The 18,507-nt window shown below is 42.1% G+C and overlaps 1 pseudogene; it reads left to right on the top strand.

Moving 5' to 3' along the window:
• The window catches only part of LOC129837154 (activating signal cointegrator 1 complex subunit 3-like), a 277,375-nt pseudogene that overhangs the window by 44,143 nt on the left and 214,725 nt on the right, over positions 1 to 18,507 (top strand).

Below are 18,507 nucleotides of genomic sequence, written 5' to 3'. Positions count from 1 at the left end.
AGAGACAAGAGAAGGCTCGGCCTCAGACTCCGACTCGCTGCTTAATGGAGAAAACCGGTTGAAAGTTTCTGTCGGTTGAATGAGCGACACCGGTTGAGCATTCCTACAGCATTTCCCTCCAGAAGCCATGAGAAAGTTGTCCGGCTGCGGGGACTGTGCGAGGGGATTTATACTACTATCTGTACTTACTGATGGCACAGACGCTGTTTCATCCTTTCCTACACTGAAATTACCCTTGCCTAACGATTGCGTTTGAAGCTGGGCTTGCAGCACAGCTATCCTCGCCGTAAGGCGATCGTTCTCCTGTATATTATGAGTACAGCGACTGCAATTAGAAGGCCTCATGTTAATGTTACTACTTAGCTTGGCTGTTGAAGGTGCTGACGTACCATGTCCAGAGAAAGCGTCCGGAGTGAAAAAGTTGAATGAAAAAAAAGTTGAGGGAAAAACAAAAAATATAAACGGTAATTAAAAAGTCAAAACCATGTAGTTGTCAGGTAGCAAAGTAAGGTTGGCAACAAAACGCACAGCAACACGTCTGCAAGTTGCAAGTTCTGATGCAGCACTTCATCACTCTCCTTCTTGGAGGGGTGGGGGCGTCGGTCACGTCCCCCCGTCCCCAGTGAAAGTAGTGCCTCTTGTTTGCATGTAAATTACTTTCTCTGTGCATGTCTGATTCTGTGTACTGTAGGCTATGTTTGAGGAAAATCGTCATACCTAGGGCTGTGACGGTAATGGAATTTTAGGTAACAGTAGTTGGCCAAATGACCATGGTCGTCATAATATATAAAACATTTTAAAGCATATTTTCTCCTCTCCTTCAGTCCTCACTGCTTGTGCTGGAATTTAAATATAATAAATTGAAAAGGCATCCCCATTCAAGTCAATGATGGCATAATGGGTAGAATGGCTGCCATTGTGAATGTACCCATAGGCGCAAAGCAGAAAGTAAAATATGTGCTCAAATGTGTGCTGTCATGTGTTGATTCAACTGACATTACAAAAACTACAGTCCATTGCATAAGCCACATCAGCTCATCACATCAGATAGATTGAACGTCTGTCCTGATAGACGTCTATCCAGATCCAGATTTATCCAGATAGATGGAACGTCATGGTCCTGCCCGCCTGTGGGGAAATCAACCGTGGTTACCCCATTTGGCTCACAGCAAGAACTTCACCTTTTTCGAACAAAATGTTCTTGTTGTCTGCTTGTTTTAGTCTTTTTCAAAACTACCCAGAAAAAATATATATAACATGCAACAATTTCAAAGATTTTACTGAGTTACAGTTCATATAAGGAAATCGGTCAATTGAAATGAATGTATTAGGCCCTAATCTATGGATTTCACATGACTGTCGATCCAGAGCATCCCAAAAAAGCTCAATAGGGGACGTCTGGTGAGTATACAGGCCATGGAAGAACTGGGACATTTTCAGCTTCCAGGAATTGTGTACAGATCCTTGCGACATGGGGCCGTGCATTATCATGCTAAAACATGAGGTGATGGCGACAGATGGGAGGGCAATGGGCCTCAGGATCTTGTCACGGTATCTCTGTGCATTCAAATTGCCTTCCCTAAAATGCAATTGTGTTCGGTATCCATAGCTAATGCCTGCCCATACCATAACACTACCGCCACCATGGGACACTGTTTACAACGTTGACATCAGCAAACCGCTCGCCCACACGACACCATACATGCCTTCTGCCCGGTACAGTTGAAACTGGGATTCATCCGTGAAGAGCCATCCACGGTGGACATTTGCCCATTGAAGTTGATTACAACGCCTAACTGCAGTCAGGTCAAGACAATGAGCATGTAGATGAGCTTCCTTGAGACGGTTTCTGACAGAGTCTTCAGTTGTGCAAACCCACAGTTTCATCAGCTCTCCGGGTGGCTGGCCTCAGATGATCCTGCAGGTGAAAAAGCTGGTTGTGGAGGTCCTGGGCTGGCATGGTAATGTGTGGTCTGCGGTTGTGAGGCCGGTTGAATGTACTGCCAAATTCTCTAAAATGACGTTGGAGGTGGCTTATGGTAGAAAGATAAAACAATAATGATCTGGCAACAGCTCTTGTGGACATTCCTGCAGTCAGCATGCCAATTGCACGCTCCCTCAAAACTTGAGACATCTGTGGCATTGTGTTGTGACAAAACTGCACATTTTAGAGTGGCCTTTTATTTTCCCCAGCACAAGGTGCACCTGTGTAATGATCATGCTGTTTAATCAGCTTCTTGATAAGCCACATCTGTCAGGTGGATGGATTATGTTGGCAAAGGACAAATGCTCACTAACAGGGATGTAAACACATTTGTTCACAACATTTGAGTGAAATAAACTTTTTGTGCGTATGGAACATTTCTGTGATCTTTTATTTCAGCTCATGAAACATGGGACCTACACTTTACATGTTGTGTTTGTTCAGTGTACAATTAAGAAAAGTACAACATGTCTGAAGATTACTTTTCAACATTGAAAAGAGCATTCTCACTACTTAGAACATCGTAATATTGTAGGGCTTCCCAAATGCCCCTTTTTATGACTGTGCTAGCAGCCACCTGAGTGAGTGTTAGCTAGCTACCGTCAGGAACATTAAGCTAGCCTAGACCAACAACACGAACAAACGGACTATACAGCTACATGTAGTGAGTGGAGTTACAAATGGACTACACTAAACAATTTAAATGTCTTACCTGGGATGAAATGTATTACACACACAGACAACTGTAGCGTACTAGGACACCGGGTCCCCACATTTCCTATTCTCCCACACCAAATAGCCTGAAGCCACAGGGCTCTTTTCACAGGCTCTATTTCCCTACATGAGAGCATTGCAAACCGCAGGTTGGGATTTTTGCCCTGATTTTTGGCATGTTTTGTTATTTCTGTAAAACTGGGGGTCAATGGAAAGAATATATGTTTTCCCCAATTTGTGCGTGAGGGAAATTCCTAATTATTATGTGAATATCAACTTGGACTATTGCGAGTGTAGGCTACCCATGAGTTTACCAGTCAAATTGCCAGGTTTAGAGTTTCCAAGCATGTTCTATTCATTCTATTTTCTGTGTCTGCTGCTGCTGCATTGTGGGGTGCGTTGTCTAGGCAACTGAAGTCTAATTAGCTTGTTTCAGCAAGGAGCAACAAAGTTTCATCACGTTAAGAATCCATGTAACGGCCGAAACGGACTCAACCACACGAATGCCCCGCCCTCCCATCTTCAGGTTCCTTCCACGCACAGAAGTTATATTATTATATATTTTTTAAACATTTATGATGGTTCTTTTCATGAGGGTCTTCATCCATAACCTTATACAGTAATTATTCCAGCCCTAGTCGTACCTTGAAAATTAAAAGAATTGCATGAGTCCTGGTGGCAATCACTGTTCTGAGAGATGTAGCAGGAGTTGATGAGAGAGAGCTGGAAAGTGAGGGAGAGGGAATAGATTAGGCTAGAGGAATAGGCGCATCAAGAATGAGGGAATGTTGGAGTGAAGAGAGGGAGGAGGGGAAGAGAGGTAATGGGGGGGTGCAGCAGCTAGAGCCGTTAGAGGAGATAAAGATAAGATCATTCAGACAATCAGCCGAGGCCTCAGGACAATCATCACATCTCATCTGTTTTCAAGAGCAATTCTGTCTTCTATTGAACTGTTGTGGCTCAGTCAGGGAGGCAGTCTCTGGGGGCTTTAACACTCGCTGTGCCACACTCTCTCACAACCTTCTCGTTTCCAGGGATAAATAATGGCGAGAAACCGGTACATTATAATACATTATTTATATGAACAGCGTGACGTGAAATTGAACTGTTAAATTCTATTTTGTGTCCATCTCTGGCTTCTCTGGCCTGCTCTGCTATCTGCATGATCAATCATCAGCGCTCAGTGTGTGATTGTGTGCGTGCTGTTGTAGCCTACCGTAGGCCTATTTACTTACACAAAGTCGCCATAAATTCAAAGCGCTGCGTGCAATGGGTTCTCCTACCATTCCATTGCAAACAACAAGTAGGCCTGCAGGCTATACAGATCAGCACCCCAAAAAATGGCCATAGCCTACCCTCCCCAAGAATCCCTCAACTTATCACAACTGGTGAGAGGATATGCAGAGAAAGGGAAGGGTAAAAAAGCGGAGATGCAAAAATGCAAAATATGCACGTGCGATGTATCAACTCTCTGGCTTCATTCATATATTATTCCAGTCAACGCTAGCAGCCTACCATATTTACTCATAAAGTCCCCAATAGAAAATATCCCTTAGGCTGCATGGCTTCTATATGTACCACCCTGCATACCACTGCTGGCTTGCTTCGGAAGCTAAGCAGGGTTGGTCCTGGTCAGTCCCTGGATGGGAGACCAGATGCTGCTGGAAGTGGTGTTGGAGGGCCAGTAGGAGGCACTCTTTCCTCTGGTCTAAAAAATATCCCAATGCCCCAGGGCAGTGATTGGGGACACTGCCCTGTGTAGGGTGCCGTCTTTCGGATGGGACGTTAAACGGGTGTCCTGACTCTCTGAGGTCATTAAAGATCCCATGGCACTTATCGTAAGAGTAGGGGTGTTAACCCCGGTGTCCTGGCTAAATTCCCAATCTGGCCCTCAAACCATCATGGTCACTTAATAATCGCCAGTTTACAATTGGCTCATTCATCCCCCTCCTCTCCCCTGTAACTATTCCCCAGGTCGTTGCTGCAAATGAGAACGTGTTCTCAGTCAACTTACCTGGTAAAATAACGGTAAAATAAAATAAATAAAATAAATATGTAATTGCTTACTATATGTGCAGGCTACACGCAACCTCTCGACGCCGTTAAGATACACAATCTCAATATCAATCTCAGAATCAAATCTCCACTAACGTTGCTAATCACAAAAACGGTTGCTAATCACAAAACGGCAGATACTGTGTCCACAAAAGCGCTTGAGGAAATTGACATTTGTACGATTGTTTCATGACGTTATGATTACAAAAGCGGGCACACGGTGGGCTATTGGTCAGATTTGCGGGCAGTTGATTAACTGAGCTATCCATGGTGCTGAATCTCCACTAGCCTAGGCCTGTTTGTTTAGAAGCTGATGTTCCCTGTGACAGTCACCACAATAAGAAGGTTATAATGAAGTGAAAACACCCACAACCTTCCCAAATCCCCCTGATAGGCAGGTACAAGGGCGAGAAAATTCTGAGGTAGGCTAAAACAAATGTCATTTTCACTGGACCTCATAATATTTGACCAGTCGGCCAAAAGTGCTTCATAGGCCTAGGCTACCTTAAAGGGGAATTTTACCCTAAATCCATTTAATGTGTATTTCTAATCAATCCACCATGCATACGGTCTCGAAATATCATCATTTATCATACGGTTGCATCTTAGATATCGAAACACCCCGTCTGTCAAAAAGTCAAATTACGTCACCATGCGATACTTTGCACTTCCACCCTGCTCTTCTTTGCCAGTGACTCCCAGAAAGCAGCACGTTCTAGCTGACTCTCTTGGGATGTTCAACCACCGCTGGACGTGTAATTCAAATGATTTGCTGAGATGTTTAATAGAGCCCTGCCTGAGCCCTACCTATGCCTGCAATGTTCAGGCCCTACCCTACCCAGGCCCGATTGCTTTTGCCCAAAACCGAAATTAGAAATAACCTTATTCGTTATTAAATCCATTAGCTGCTCCTCTCCGTCTGTCACTTGCTCGCTGTGCATGAGCTCTGCTCATGGCAGCTCTGGATGTCTGTGTATATAGCAAAAAGCTCCTCTTGGGCTGCTCTGCTCAATGATGAGACATGAGAGAACACAGAGCATGGCTGTTAGCTACTTTTTGTCACGCTAAACTCTGACAACTCAAGGAACATTATTATTTTCTGCGAAATAATCTCAACTGTTTTATATTTGAAGCACTTTTGACACCTATGTGTTAAACCAAGTCAACACACCGCCCACTCAATCCAGTAGGAGGGGAATGTTGGGAGTTGTACGAATTTACTCAAATGGTGTAACGCGAGTCTAGTTCTTCCTCCTCCTCGGACAGGGAGAGGAGAGAAGGATCGGAGGACCAAAATGCAGCGGGTTGTGAATACATAATGATTTATTGACAGACGAAGACGAAGAACACTTGAAATGATTACAAAATAACAAAACAAAAACGTAGACAGACCTGAACTCTGAGAACTTACATGTAACACGAAGAACGCACGAACAGGTACAGACTACAACAAACGAACAAATGAACGAACAAACAAACCGAAACAGTCCCGTGTGGTGCATAGACACAGACACGGAAGACAATCACCCACAAACAAACATTGTGAACAGCCAACCTTTATATGGTTCTCAATCAGAGGAAAACGTCAAACACCTGTCCCTGATTGAGAACGATATAAGGCTAATTACAAGTGACCTAAACATAGAAACACAAAACATAGAATGCCCACCCCAACTCACGCCCTGACCAACTAAACACATACAAAAATAACATAAAACAGGTCAGGAACGTGACAAATGGGCAATTGGGAACATCAGGAATGATCAGGACATTCAAAGCTAGAAATCTAGACTCATTGTTTTGAAAAATATTTAATGAATTTGTCTACTATGGACTACTGAAAACAACAAAACCAATGGATTACCTGGGTAAAATAGTCATTTAAAACTAGGCTACGTTAGATTCATGTGTGTATTTCTCCATTTACAGTGGTACCGGGATACTGGTAATTTCTTGCAATTTACTCAGGAAGGAAAATTGGTAAATTCTCTGGAAAATACCCTAGTACACACTCTCTCACTCACACACACACACACACACTAGAAAGATAAAGGTCTAGACCACCCTGGGGTTGTAGGTCCTCTGTTAAAGTAGTTATGGATTTTACTCACGTCACTTGTACTTGTATGCTGTTAGGGTTTATTTTGCTCCTGTGATGCTCTTTCTCCCTGCTCAACAACAAGCTGAGCTGGTGGTCTCCTGTGGGCCCTTAACCATGCAGGTTAAGTAAAGGACACACACACGTTACAATATGAATTAATGCTGAGGTCCTGGGGTTACAAATTGTCCTTTTCATCTGGTGGCTACCAGAATCTGAACAGATATGGTTGTTGCAGTCTGGAAAAACACACACAGCCACTTGTCAGTCCTGTTGCGTCGCAGCTCGGCTCTCACCATTAACTATTGACCAGTCAAGCAACTCTTCAGCTGAGCTGAAGAGTAGACGGTGGGGTGACTTCACCTAGACCTACAGCTATAATATAGGCGGTATAGTATAGGTGGTATACAATAGGCGGTGGCAAATTGTGTATTATATTAATATAGTAATTATAGTAACATGCTGTTCCATACTTAGTTACCATATTATAAGTGCTCAATTACACAATGATGATTACACAGTGATGACTAAACGGTTTCTTTGTGACCATCTCTGTCGGTTTGTCTTATCATTAGTTCCAACTTTTCTACGTCCAAACTTCCATCAAATTCATACTCCTGTGAGGATTTACTACCCATGTTTAGTAAAACCTTGTAGTTTCTATGCTTATTCTCACAATCATGTGTATTTCTATGATCTAGGTGTGTGCTTTTTACCGTTATCCAATCACTATAGTTATCACAATCTATGTGTGTGTGTCTCTTTAATTCCTTACTCAATTGCTATTGTCCTTTTCTAATGTGTATATCTCCTTTCAGTTAGTTTACATAAGTAGTGGCCACAGATAGCTTGGTAGTAGCCCCTGATACTTTGCGTCATTTACGGACCTTCTAATATATTCTTGATCAGGTCTCAGTTAGATCTCAATATTCTCTAGTTTATATTGGTACTGCAGATACCTGGTGTCATTACGGACCCCCTTCTACTGCTGCCTAGGTGTCTCTACACCCAATTCCTACCTACCATTTGCATAGAATACTTCGTTGCCTTTAAAACTTTTCTCTACACAAAATTCTAAAGATAGATCACCGGGTCAGAATGCCCTATGGGAATTTTAAAATCAACACCTAAACAACACAAAAACACTCAAATATATTTCTGAATGTAGCCCGAACGTCAATTCCCCAGAATTTGTGAATAAAGATTTACTGACTGTCGTCTCGTAGACTGGGAAAAGCAATGTAGGTCGGATCTCGTCACCACCTCTGTCGTGTACCAGTTCACCACTGGCCTGAAATAAACCCTCGATTGAGAGGTCAGGTCTTTGTCTTACGGATCCTGGATCCGCCCGTGCACGGTTTTCAGCAGTTCCTTGGGGCGACAGAGGCAGGTATTGAGATCCGGCTCGAAGGACCAAATTGTCACGAGAATTATGTTCTCACTGTTCATAAACCCAATAAAAATTAACTACTCGGTCTGAGACCCAGAATTTGTAAGATACTGGTTGAAATGAAACAGACGGAGGCCCCAGCTATGATAGTCAAAATGTTTATTCACGGGCGTGCTCCCTCGTTGTACAAAACCATTCATTTTAGACTAGCTACTTACGGACATACTTTTGCACACAAACAGTAGGTATCCTACGCACATACTGTATCAATACCCAGCCGACAAAGATTAGGGACCGTGAGAAGCACTCCCTGTCTTTTCCCAAATCTCTCAGTGGCCCCTAGCCAAGGTCGGCACTGAATCTTGCTCAGACAGTCTGTGTTTAACTTCTTCTGGCTGCAAGCCTGAGGCCGGCCACAATATGACAACAGCCATTTCAAGTGCGGGTGCTCGAAATTCAAAATATATTTTTTAGAAATATTTAACTTTCACACATTAACAAGTCCAATACAGCAAATGAAAGGTACACATCTTGTGAATCCAGCCAACATGTCCGATTTTTAAAATGTTTTACAGCGAAAACAGCACGTATATTTATGTTAGCTCACCACCAAATACAAAAAAGGACAGACATTTTTCACAGCACAGGTAGCATGCACAAAGCCAACCTAACTAACCAAGAACCAACCAAACTAACCAACAAACAACTTCATCAGATGACAGTCTTATAACATGTTATTCAATAAATCTATGTTTTGTTCGAAAAATGTGCATATTTCAGGTATAAATCATAGTTTACATTGCAGCTACAATCAGAAATCAACGTCAAATACCTAAATACTCATCATAAAACATTTCTGAAAAATACATAGTGTACAGCAAATGAAAGACAGGCATCTTGTAATTCCAGACAACATTTCCGATTTCTTAAGTGTTTTACAGCGAAAACACAATATAGCGTTATATTAGCTTACCACAATAGCCAGAAACACAAGCCATTCCCCAGTAGCAAAAGTTAGCGATCGTAACAAACCAGCAAAAGATATATAATTTTTGACTAACCTTGATAAGCTTCATCAGATGACAGTCCTATAACATCAGGTTATACATACACTTATGTTTTGTTCGAAAATGTGCATATTTAGAGCTGAAATCAGTGGTTATACATTGTGCTAACGTAGCATCTTTTTCCCACAACGTCCGGATATTTTTCTGTCACTTTTTCTAACACACATATTCTGACCAAATAACTATTCATAAACATAACTAAAAAATACATGTTGTATAGGAAATGATAGATACACTAGTTCTTAATGCAATCGCTGTGTTAGAATTCTAAAAATAACTTCATTACGACATCCAGCTTAGGTATAGCGAGAGAGTACCCAAAAGCTGGGCGCAAACGACTAGCACAACATGTTCGACAGATATATGAAATAGCATCATAAAATGGGTCCTACTTTTGCTGATCTTTCATCAGAATGTTGTACAAGGGGTACTTTGTCGGGAACAATCGTTGTTTGGATTTAGAACGGCCTTTTTCCCTCTCGATTTAGCAAGCACACTTGCCAAGTGGCGCGAATCTCTCCATCGTCGACAAACAAAGAGAACGGAACACGGCAAAACTCCCGAAAAAATTTCAGTAATCTGATTAAACTATATTGAAAAAACATACTTTACGATGATATTGTCACATGTATCAAATAAAATCAAAGCCGGAGATATTAGTCGTCCATAACGACAGCTTATCAGAAGGCAAATCCAGGTCCCTTGACGCGCTCTCCAGAAAACAGGAAACTGGTGACACGTCATACAAAGAGCATTTATTCGAGCCCAGATCAAGTTACACACTCCATTTCTTCTCTCACTCCTTGTCGGCATCTAGTGGAAGACGTATGAAGTGCATCTAAACGAATAAATATCAAGGACTTTAATAGGCAGGCCCTAGAAGAGAGCATCGATTTCAGATTTTCCACTTCCTGTCAGGAAGTTTGCTGCAAAAGGAGTTCTGTTTTACTCACAGATATAATTCAAATGGTTTTAGAAACTAGAGAGTGTTTTCTATCCAATAGTAATAATAATATGCATATTGTACGAGCAAGAATTGAGTACGAGGCCGTTTGAAATGGGCACCTTTTATCCGGCTACTCAATACTGCCCCTGCAGCCAAAACAGGTTAAGACACTTTAGAGACATACTGTACAGATATATTGTTTTACCCTAATTCTGACTAAAACTACACACATCATTTATTATAATTTTACTGACTAAGACTACGCACATCATTAATAATAATTTGATGATTCTAATTAATGTATTTCATTGATTCTAATCAATTACCTACAATTATATAGTTTTGGGGTGGAATATTCTAATCATTAATTTAAACATATAAATTTAATCCACAAATCTTTTACTGATGTCTTTGTTATTCTTGTGTTTAGATGGTAGCCGTAAAGGAGGCGGAGGAGAGGGGAGCAGCAAGCCCACCTACGGCTGTCAGGTGACCATCAAGTCGGGGAAGGAGAAAGAGATGATGAAGATGCACCGGAGGGAGGAGAAGAGGGAGAGGAAGAGGGGGGAGAGACGCTGGGATGACACCGAATCCTCTTCCGACCTCTACTTTGACCCCAAGGAGATGAGAGCTCAGAGGTGAACCACCACACTCAATCTCTCTCTCTCTCTAGCTCTTCCCCTTTCTCTTCTGTCTCTCTTCCCATCTCTTTCTCTTTGCCTCTTTTTCCCTCCCTCTCTTTCGTTTTCCCTTCTCTCTCTGCTTTACTTATTTTTCTATATCTCCCCCTGTGATCGCTTCTTTACACCCTCCTGCATTTTTCATCACTGCTCGGCTGCAGGTTATAAGAAAAAAAACACGGCTCCTGGTCACACTTTTTTCTGAAAAAAATAAACAAGAAGGGATCTTTCTGAAAGTTTACTTTCAGCGGATAAAAAAGCGGCGCAGCGATCTGTTTAATTAAAAACTTATCCGGGCCAAATCCGGCAGAGTGTGAGGGAAGAGATTAGCAGAGAGGTAAGCCACGTTACGTTAGCAGAGAATAGTATTACTGCAGCGCCTCACATCTCCACACCTCTCATGTCTAACAGCTCTCAACTCTAGTATCCATCCCCAATCACAACCAACCACACATTAAGCATGTGTAACTATGGCTGTTCTGCTGTTCATGTGGATGTTTGGTGTTGAAATACTATATATATATATCTTTATGGGTTTCATGGATGTGTTATTGTTGTGTCATGGTTGTGCTGTGGTTGATTAATGGTTGTGTTACTCCAGAGAGCAGGCCCTGCTGACAGCACGGCGGTCTCCATTTCTGAGCAGAGAGAGGGTGTACGAACGCGTCCGCTACCCCAACGTCTATGACTGCTACACCGAGGCCACCAAGACCTCCGCCTTCGTAGGGGGAGCCAAGGTACAGTTTGTGGGGATTACCAGAGGTGTGTCACAAATGGCACCCTTTTTCTTATTTAATGCACTACTTTTGAGCAGGCTCCATAGGGCTCTGGTCAAAAGTACTGCACTATGTAGGGATAAGGGAATAGGGAGCCTTTTGGGACAAAGCCCTGTACTGCCCAATACCAAATCTATGCCCTATACACTTGACCCCTAGACCATCATGTTCTATCGAAATAAAAAGTGATTATAACAAGACTAGAAGACATTTTCAAATCCTGCCCACCTGTATTATTGGGCAAAATGAACAGCTTGCTTTGTATTAGTTTGTATTACTTCCATTTCTCTTTCATAGTGAGGAAAGTCATAGAGTACACACACACACTTTTCAGTTCTTTGTTTACCCACCATCCTTCACGGCAGTCTGTTCCTTTTATTACACACCAGCACCCCTCACATTACCCACAAGCCACTGCTTTTATCCCGTTTTTATGATCTATTCTTTTGTTCTTGCTGATTTTTCACTCACTATTTACATCAACTAACCTGGGGTGTGTTTATTTAGTCCTCAGTTCAGTAGGAGCAGGTGGGGTAGGGGAAATGATGTTCACTGGAAAGTTGATACATTTTCAAATGACTTTGCAATGTTTTGAACGTGTTTGTTTCCAAGTTGAGGCACTGTTTGTTGTTTTATTATGTGTATTGTAAAATGTTTAATATTATGTAGTTCAGTTGGTAATAAATAGATTGGGGTGGAAATGTACTTTATGTAATGCGGCGTGTTGTTAATATTTGGGATGTGTTTGTGTTGTGTTCAGCTGATGTTACCAGAGGGGATAAAGAGAGAGAATAATAAGATGTATGAAGAGGTGGAGATTCTTCCTAGTGATCCCATGCCCATCGGCTTTGAGGAGAAACCCATCTACATCTCTGAACTGGATGAGTTAAGACACCCAATGGTTACATGTGAATTTGGGAGGTGGGGGGCACACAGCACTGTCAAAAGCACACAGCATACTACACATCACGGAGGGACCTGCAATTCTGGAGGGAGGATGACTGTGAGAAGGTCAGTTCTGGTTACTTTTTAAAAGGACTTTCTACTCATAAGTGAAAAATAAAATGTCATTCCCCCTCCAGAAATGACCCCAATATAACAGATTGGTTCATATTGTCAGGCAGGTGAGCTATTTAGTTGGGCCGGGACGATACCAGTATGGCGATACTCGTTAGTATCATGGTAAGGAAACAAATCGCAAAGAGGATTTAACTTCTTTAGGAAAACAGCCCTAATGTTGGAAACAGACATCATTATGTTGTCATCCATTCACATTGATTTATTTTCCAAGATACAGATCATAATATTTTACATAAAGCAGGTTTTTAAAGGACCAAAGAGTTAGATCTGCTTCCTGTTTTCATTTTTGCCATGGAAAAAATATCATGATACTGGTATCGTCCCAGTCCTACTATTTATCAATAAGCATTATCACATGGTGTAGCCCACCTGATGCAGCATAGCGGCTAGAAATAAATAGCCTTAGGGTTGCACATCTGCATTTAACCTATTGCGTCACAAACTCAAAAGTTCAAACATTAGGTTATCTTGCTGCTAGTTACAGCAACACATTGACGACTTGAATGTCCCCCCAATAAATTCAGTCAGCCAACCAAGGATCATGTACTGTGAATATAATGTTGGCCTACCCAGGGGCCCTGACCTCCAGGGGCCCCCTGTTGATTTTGTTAGTAACTCATCATATTAACATGGCATAAGTCATGTCAAAATGTGTAGAATTGCAGGAAATTAGCTTTAAAACTGTACTGTTCTCCCTGCTTGTTTGTCTATGGAGATTGCATGGCTGTGTGCTCAATTTTATACACCTGTCAGCAACGGGTGTGGCTGAAATAGCCGAAGCTACTAATTTGAAGGGGTGTCCACATACTTTTGTATATAATGTATGTATTAGGAGTAATAGGATATATGATGAACAGAGTAGCAGCAGCATATATGATGATTTTATGGGTGTGTGTAGAGTCATTATAAATGTATGTGTGTCAGTGTGTGTGAGTGTGTAGTTCCCTGTGAGTGTGCATAGAGACAGTGCAAAAATATAATAAAATACAAGCGTCAACTCAGATAGTCCATGTAGCTATTTGTTAGCAACAGTATTTAGCAGTATCATGGCGTGGGGATTGAAGCTGTTCAGGAGCCTGTTGGCGTCAGACTTGATGCACCGGGACTGTTTGCCATGCGGAAGCAGAGAGAACAGTCTATGGCTTTGGTGGTTGGAGTCGTTAACAATTTTCCGGGCCTTCCTTTCACACCACCTGATACAGAGATCATGGATGACAAGGAGCTCGGTCCCAGGGCTGTCTGCACCACCTTCTGTAGCGCCTTGCGATCGAGGGCGGTGCTATTGCCATACCTAGCAGTGATACAGCCAGTCAAGAGGCTCTCAATGGTACCTACATTCTTAGCCTACTATAAAATATATGCGTGTTGACTGTAATCAGGGTTACCAGGTGCACGCGGTCCGTAACAGCGGGACTATAGTCTGTTTAATGAACAAAATACCTATTAATTTCATGTGCCTGCTGCAGCCATACAGTGCATTTGGAAAGTATTCAGACCCCTTGTCTTTTTCCACATTGTGTTACATTACAGCCTTATTCTAAAATTGCCTTATTCTAAAACTTTTTTCGTCATCAATCTACACACAATACCCCATAATGACAAAGCAAAAAAATATATATATATTTGATTTATTAAAAATAAAAAACGCATATCTTATTTACATAAAGACAACACAGGAGTGGCTTCGAGACAAGTCTCTGAATGTCCTTGAGTGGCCCAGCCAGAGCCCGGACTTGAACCCGATCGAACATCTCTGGAGAGACCTGAAAATAGCTGTGCAGCGACGCTCCCGATCCAACCTGACAGAGCTTGAGAGGATCTGCAGAGTAGAATGGGAGAAACTCCCTAAATGCACGTGTCCCAAGCTTGTAGCGTCATACCCAAGAATACTCTAGGCTGTAATCGCTGCCAAAAGTGATTCAACAAAATACTGAGTAAAGGGTCTGAATACTTTATGTAAATGAATTTATTCTGTTTTTATACATTTGCAAAACATATCTATACCTGTTTTTGCTTTGTCATTACGGGGTATTATGTGTAGATTGATAGAGGGGGGGGAAATGATTTAATCAATTTTAGAATAAGGTAACAAATAACGTAACCAAAATTGGAAAAAGTCAATGGGTCTGATACTTTCCATATGCACTGTATAGGCTGCACAGACCAGTAACATAGACAACAAAAATGTGCCATTCTGTTCTTTTGAAAATACATGTTATTAGTCTTATAAGGTTTTAAGGCCTGCATAAAACAATATAGTAATATATTTCTTTGTGATGGTGTATTTTCAATTGATTTATTGAAATAGGCGTCCATCCACATCGACCCACATCTTCTTCCTCTCCTAAACTTGCCAGAATCTGCACGGGAGATATACAAGGCTTATCCCGGCCAAGAATATGGTAAAAATGGGACGATATGAATTGGGCTCTAAAATACATTGGCTGATTTTTTTTTACTGGCAACATACCGTAAAGTCTGTCTGTAAAGGGTATCTGTGTGACTTTGTGAGTGCCAGCCAGGGCGTGCTCAGTTTCACTCCCTGGTGTCCATATTCCGGCGACTGGGTGCGTTCTGGAGCCGTAATTGGCAGTGAGTGATGTTGAGTCTTAATGGAAGTGCTGTAGTTCTCAGCCAGCTGTCTGGAGCCACAATGGCTTCTCCTCCCTGACTGACAGGCTGAGTGACAGTCTAAGTGACAGGCTTACAAATCTTCCCTCAGCCAATAGCAAGGCAGTGGACAGGACTGATGGACAGGTGAACCAATCCCCACCCAGCCTTTTGGGAGATCGGAGAGCAGAGGTGGTCAGTTGGCTTCAGTTCAATCACATCACTGTCTTTTCTTCTGGTTCTTCATCTAGATTTCTTGAGTCATTCTGTATTGGATCATGGTGGGATGTTTAGAAACAGTTATTATGGCATTTATTCTCTGTCAGGTGTGTTGTGAAATGCACTACATTCAATCTTGAATAGATTTTGGGTAGAATCCTAAGTGTGGAAGTAACTCCCCTGGATGTGCCCAAAACATGGCATCATATCTGAAGATGACTGGATATGTTTAAACCTTGGAACATATTTTGTCATTTTTGAAGAGTACTCCTGTAGCTGTTCACCTCACTTAACCTGTCTGTCAATCAAGATGACAGGCATACTGTGTGTGTGTGTGTGTGTGTGTGTGTGTGTGTGTGTGTGTGTGTGTGTGTGTGTGTGTGTGTGTGTGTGTGTGTGTGTGTGTGTGTGTGTGTGTGTGTGTGTGTGTGTGATCGCAGGCTGAGACAAATTGATTAAGAGAAGGATTGGTCATGCATGTGTGGTTGCTGTTGTTATTTTTGCGGCGTCTGTGACGCTGGCTCAGGTGTTTGTCTTCCTGCCTGTCACTCATTATCTTCATTAGGCATTCTTAAATGTGTAAATGTCCAGATTTATAGTGTTTCTTTCCATGGAAACGACTTACTCTATCTCCAATCAATCCCTAGCTTCCTCTGGTGGGCTAAGTGGAGTTTCGGCTATTTAGTTTTTACACCCATTCTGTTATTCCAGAGAGGGTACTTCATGAAGTGGGCTGGGATTGGGAGTGAGAGTATCATTTTCGAAAAGCTCTCTCCCACGCTAGGGCTGGGATGATACCAGTATCGTGGCAAGGAAACCAAACACTAAGTGGATTTAACTCCTTTAGGAAAACAGCCCTACTGTTGGAAACAACCATCATTATGTTGTCATCCATAGTCACAATGATTGATTTTTCAAGCTATAGCACACAACATTTTTCACACAGCAGGTATTTAAAGGACCAAAGAATTTGGTCTGCTTTGTGTTTTCATTTTCGCCATGGAATTTTTTTTGTGAGACTGGTATCATCCCGGCCCTATCCCATACCTCAGGTCCGGTCTCCTTCCTTAACCCCCATCTCCAACCCTGGATTCACCCCTAGCCATGGGTTCTGCTACCTTGGCTATTACCCACTCCAGTACCTGATACATTTGCTCTTCGGGTTGATTCTCGGCTATTCACACTGTATCTTCCAGCCTCTGGAGAGCCTCCTTGCACATCAAACAGTAAGTGCTCTAAGGGACCAGGTATTTGAGAGGAAGGTTTGCCCAAGTTCCCGAATAGAGGGGCAAAACATAGTTGTATATGCACACGCATGCATGTCCCAATCAAGGTAGGCACAGTCTTTTGCTCGAAGCGTATTTGATAGTATTCAGTAGTATTTGAAAGAAGACAAATACTATTGGAACCCAGGTCTGATGTGAGCCCTCACATGCAACAGCATGCCCCTTTGCACAAGATAGTAGTCGTGGAAGAACCCTTGGTCCTCATCATGAAGGAAGTGATCAATGTCTGAGGCTCTCCTCTACTTTAAGTGGGATGGACAGACAGGATTTATATCTTCCTCTCTCTCTCTCTCAAATTAATTTCCTGTTTCTATTTGTCTCACGGGAACAATGAATTACAGTACACCAGGGCATGATACGTTTATGGTTGTGTCTTACAGAGAGAGTTAATAAATAAAGCGCCTTTTTACCGTTTTGTTCATTCTGCAGCCCTGGCCGTCGCAAAATGTATTTACAAGTTCCATCTTAAATAAATATAAAGAAAGAGACAGTGAGAATAAAAGAATAAATTCTCTGAGGTGCCATCATCTGGTTTTCTATCTTTCTTTCTTTTATTGTTTTGTTCTGGGCTTCTCCCTGTCTCTCCACTAGCTCCAGCAGGCTAGATTCCCTGCTTCCTGTTCTGTTTGAAACCTCCGTGTGACTGATCCAGATTGATATGGAGCCTGTTCAGCTGAGCGATGTGAATTATCCCCTAGCGCAGGAGCTCCTCTATTCATTAACTTAAGCCATGCTACTCTGAAACAATATGCCTCTCTCTTATTAAGCGCCAAGCACACAACGCCGAGGCTAATAAGTCTTTATGTGCTATTAGGAGCAGCGCTTTGCAAGGCAGGCCGAACCAAAAGCCTGTCAGCTTTTTTCCCCTTCCCTTTCTTTCTTCACCATCACGCAGCGTAGCGTAGATTGTCATTTATTGAAAGCTGTAATGGGCAACAGGGCTCTGCCTGGCCTGGCAAGCCTTTAATAGCACTGTGAAACATTAAAAGTGGGGAATTTATTAAGGGGCCTTTTAACGAATGAATCAGTGGCCTACGCATCCTGCTCTCGTCACGCTGGTAAAAGCCCTCCTAATTTCTGTGAATAAATTTGTGTGTGTGTGTGTGTGTGTGTGTGTGTGTGTGTGTGTGTGTGTGTGTGTGTGTGTGTGTGTGTGTGTGTGTGGTTGGCTTTCCTCTTAGTACTGACAGAAAAACAACACAACAACCCCTCCACTCAGGCACTAATAGATGTACTGAAATATCAACTGAAATATCCATGGAGGCTTGAGAAGACACGGACTAGGGTTGCATAGGGTGGGTGGTCTAACTTTACCAGTAAACAACCAGAATGTTTGTATCTTTCAGTGATTTTATGTAATCTATCACAAGACATCTCGTGGCATTGTTGATTAGATTCTTTTAAAATGAATTAGGCTATTTTCTCTTGAACCACATGGTCTAGAAACTCATGGACAGTATGACACAGATAAAAAATGTATACTAAATATCAATCTTTTTTTTTAAGTATAAATGACCGAAGTTATATTAAATTGCCATAGCGTTTCTGTTATTTACCAAAATTACTGAAGATTCTTGTAACTTTGTCAAATTACCGGTAGCT

Source organism: Salvelinus fontinalis, chromosome 38, assembly GCF_029448725.1.
Source record: "Salvelinus fontinalis isolate EN_2023a chromosome 38, ASM2944872v1, whole genome shotgun sequence".
In the NCBI taxonomy this organism is placed as follows: domain Eukaryota; kingdom Metazoa; phylum Chordata; class Actinopteri; order Salmoniformes; family Salmonidae; genus Salvelinus; species Salvelinus fontinalis.
Note: the sequence above shows the minus strand (reverse complement) of the source record. Positions and strands in the feature narration are given on the sequence as shown.